Raw genomic sequence first — 4274 nt, 5'->3', positions numbered from 1 at the left:
GAACAAAAACAAAATAACAACCCAAACCCACTTTGATCTGAGGGGAGAAGGATAAATGGGGCAAATGATGAGAGTATAAATTCTCTGGGGGAGAACTATTTGCCCTAGGCAGAGCTCAAAAAGTGAAAGGCCAGAGGGAGTTTTGGCAGAAGAAAGCTTGGATGGCAATGCAGGAATTCTTTTGCTTTAACAGGCACTGGAGGTAGACTGATTTCTACTCTTCCAGTCTGATGTGGCAAAGGCAGTCCCTAGTTCTAAAGAGCTAGGTAGATAAGAACGAGGGTTTTCTCCATAAATGCCTATAGGACAGAATACTTGGAGGACAAAGTGTTTCTTTCACTAACCATCACCAAATTTAAATATAGCCATGATGAAAGAGAGGAGGGAAGGGTCTCGTGGATTGGAAGAAATTTTTTTCATGCTACCAGAATAAGCATGCTAAACATTAATGATCTTCCTTGTAACCCAGAGTAGAGGCTGAGCTTTATACCTGTACCTATATCATCTAATAGGTACACACGCACACATACACACACACACATACACACACATATGCACACACACACACAGACACTCACACACATACAAACATACAGAACATCTGGAAGGTTGCAAGGATTCACAGAAGACTTGAACTGTGGGTTGTATAGAGGGACTTTAGCTTGATCTATAAAGTTGGGATTTTCTACCAAGAATGTATCTACGTATTTTGTAATTAAAAATAAGAATTCCCAAAAAATAAAAATGAGATTTAAGACAATCCAATGTATTTTTTTTTTGGCCAAAAAGTAGGGTAAGAGTTATAGGATTTTTCTAAGGCTGTTCAGAGGACCAGAGTTTAGAGCTGACAGTTTAGGTTACTAAAGGGAACCCAATAAGGCTGGGGTAGAGCTGGGTAAATTTGACTTGTAGGAAGCTGTGATTTTGCATTTTTATTTATTCTTCATATAGGTAATTCCTCTGGCTTTCCTACAAATTTGTCTACCAGCCTAAAAATACCAGGATTTATGAGAATTTGTAAGTCAAAAATTAATCGAAGGCATATGAGGAGAAAGATGAAACATTAAATCCAAGTCTATCATGAATATGTCTGTTTAATTATGTGAAAAACAGTATAAAATATGATATTTATGACTGTCTCATACTTTTATAACTGGTTTCAATTCTGAGCTTGTTAAGTTGTGCATAAATTAAATCTCATTTTCTATATGCCCTTGCTTTAACTCGTATGATTTTAAAATTAATTTTGTTTTTCATTTCTCGATGACTTCTGTTTCTTGAAGTTTATGAATGATTTGTAATAATTTTTAGTAAGTTAATAAACATGTAATTCTAAAGCTACTAACAAAGACAACTTAGTTGAAAAACATTTTATTTATATATCACCAGTGTCTGAGGATCCCAAACTCCTGGTGAACTAATGCATAGCTATGATGGTTTATCTTAAAGAGACTATGCCCTTTAACCTTTTCCTTCTATATCATGGCTCAGTTTCTCCATGCCAATTAAGTTGTGCCTTTAAAAAGACAAATTCAATTGGCCAGAATGAGGTAATCTCTCTCAATCAGTTCCTCTTGACAGCAGCCTTTTTATGTATTTGATCCTTTTGAATTTTCCTTTACACTGACTATGATGCAATATGCATAAAGTAGATGACCATTTAAGCACAAAAGAAATTTATTAAAAAATATTGGGTAGCTTACAGAATCTCTGTGGCTGGAAAACCAGTATTGGGAAATGGACAGGAACAAACCAGTTTAATGAAGAAGGGCGCTGCTGCCATAGCTGCTGGACCATAGTAAATTCCATAGCTTAAAATACCATCATTACTGTGAGAAAGTGCACCTGACAAATCGTGCCTGAGGCAATTGTCCAACAGCTGCCAGAGGAACAGGTGAAATAAGTATCTTACATTTTCCTAGTCTGGAGTGGAAGGAAGTGCTCTGCCTCTCACCAAGATTCAGAAGGTAGAATATTCATAAACATAGGAGGGAAGTTCAAAGGCCAAGGAGAAATAAAAACCTAATTCATGTCTATCACGGGGATTAAAGTGGAGGCTTTTTGCATTTACTGAATCCAAGAGGTTTATAAACACTGGCTCTCTGAATATTGGGTTTTAAATGCCTACCTGAGGGCATTAGTTTTCCATTGCTACATAACAAATCACCCCAGAACTTAGCAGTTTAAAGCAAAAAGAAGCATTTAATATGTCACCCACTTTCTGTGAGTCAGGAATTCAGAGGCAGCTTAACTGGGCGGTTCTGCCTTGGGATGTCTCACGAGGCTGCAGTCAGGATATCAGCTGGGGCTGGAGTCATCTGAAGGTTTGACTGGGGCTGGAGGACTCACTTCCAAGAAGGCTCACTTACATGCTGACAGTTGATGCCAGGGTTTGGCAGAACTCTGTTCCTCTCATGTAGACCTCTCTATAAGGCTGTTGGAGTAAACCCATGACATGTAAACTGTTAGTTTACATGTCATGGGTTTACTCCAACAGCCTTAATGCTTTCTATGACATTTCTGCACGATATTCTGTTAGTTATACAGGTCAGTGTAGGAAAGGACTACACTGGGGGCATGAACATTAGGAGGAGAGGATCATCAGAGGCTGGCTCTCATATCAGGCAAAATATCTAGTTAATTGCATAATCAAAGTGGAAACTCAAATAAATCCACTACCCATATGACTCTGAGACACGTAGACACCAATTTATAATGAGGTTATCGTAATTCCTTGATTCAAAGGCCAAAATCTTGGCTGAATCTACTAAGTTATAATGATTAAACAAACCCCAGAAGTTGAAAGCATGTTACAAAATAGATTCAAGATTTTTTTTCAGTTGAAGCCAATTTGGAATTTCTTCATCAAAAGATATTTCTTGCTACTCTTCAAAACTTGTCAGAATAAAATAAGAAGTTAGAAAATTAAGAGGATTAGTTCTTAATGCATTATCTGGTTGGAATCCTACCTGAGTGGAAAGGTTTTAAATTATTTAAAAATATTAGATTCTTTTCACCTAGAATTATGAGCAGTCATGAAGTTTTGGACATGGATGGTAAAAAATAAAGACCGTTATTTTTCACTCTAGGACAAGTCTGAGACTTTTTCTTGTTTAACCCTCACAAGCTTGACTCACTTTCTTGCTATTCTATTGCTCCACAAGATCAGTTGAGAAATAAAGAGAATATTAATAGGTTTTCCTTTCTTTGGCCCTAAGTGAAATTATTTGCATACATATCTCTTTGGGTTTAAATAAGTATCACTGAATTTAAGATGCTAAAAAAGAAAGAAAACTAGACTTATCAGAGGGATCACTTTGTAAGTTTATAAATGTCTAATCTCCATGTTGTACACATGAAACTAATATAATATTGTATGTTAACTGTAACTGAAAAATAAAAAATTAAATTAAAATAAATAAAAAAGAAAGAGAAAAACACTTCCTGATAGCCAGCTTCTCAAGTTTAGAGAGAATAGGTTAATATCTTAAGGAGGTGAGTAGATCTATAATATAATCTTGGAAGGGTTGGAGAATTTACTGAGCTCTAAGTTATGTTAATCATTTTGGCATTGCAAATTGGCTTTAAATTAGAGGTGTCTCTCAACTGAAAGAAAGACATAATAGAAGATCTTATGAAGTTTCATGTTGGTTACAGAATGTAAGGAGACCTCCTTCTCTGTTTAAGACCTCCTTAAACAGGGAAGGAGGTCTCCTTAGAGAATCTATATCAGCTATGTGCTGAAGCTAGATCTAATAACTTGAGAGACTGATTATTAAATGTTCAAGAAATTTATGAACTGGTTGTTAAACTATTGGTACTTTGAAGCAGGACGTTGTAGGAATACTTGCACCATGCTGCAAATCAGGGCTCCCTCTCTACCCCTTTTACCACAGAACCAATTGTTATGGGCTGAATTGTACACCCCCCACCCCCGCCCAAATTCATATGTTGAAGCTCTAATCCCCTAGTACCTCAGAATGTGACTATTTGAAGATAGGGCTTTTAAAGAGGCAATTTTGTTAAAATGAGGCCATTATGGTAGGCTCTAATCCAATCTGAATGGTGTCTTTATTTAAAAAAGAGAATTGGACGCACAAAAGGATACCAGAAGTGTGCATGCAGAATAGAAAGACCATGTCAGGACATAATGAGAAAGTGGACATTTGCAAGACAAAGGGAGAAGTCTCAGAAGAAACCAAATTTGATGACACCTGGATATTGGACCTCTAGCCTCTAGAACTGTGAGAAAATAAATTTCTGTCATTTAAGCC

This window comes from Pteropus alecto, unplaced genomic scaffold (genome assembly GCF_000325575.1).
Source record: "Pteropus alecto unplaced genomic scaffold, ASM32557v1 scaffold270, whole genome shotgun sequence".
NCBI lineage: Eukaryota > Metazoa > Chordata > Mammalia > Chiroptera > Pteropodidae > Pteropus > Pteropus alecto.
The sequence above is the reverse complement of the archived record's forward strand: the minus strand, read 5'-3'. Positions refer to the sequence as shown.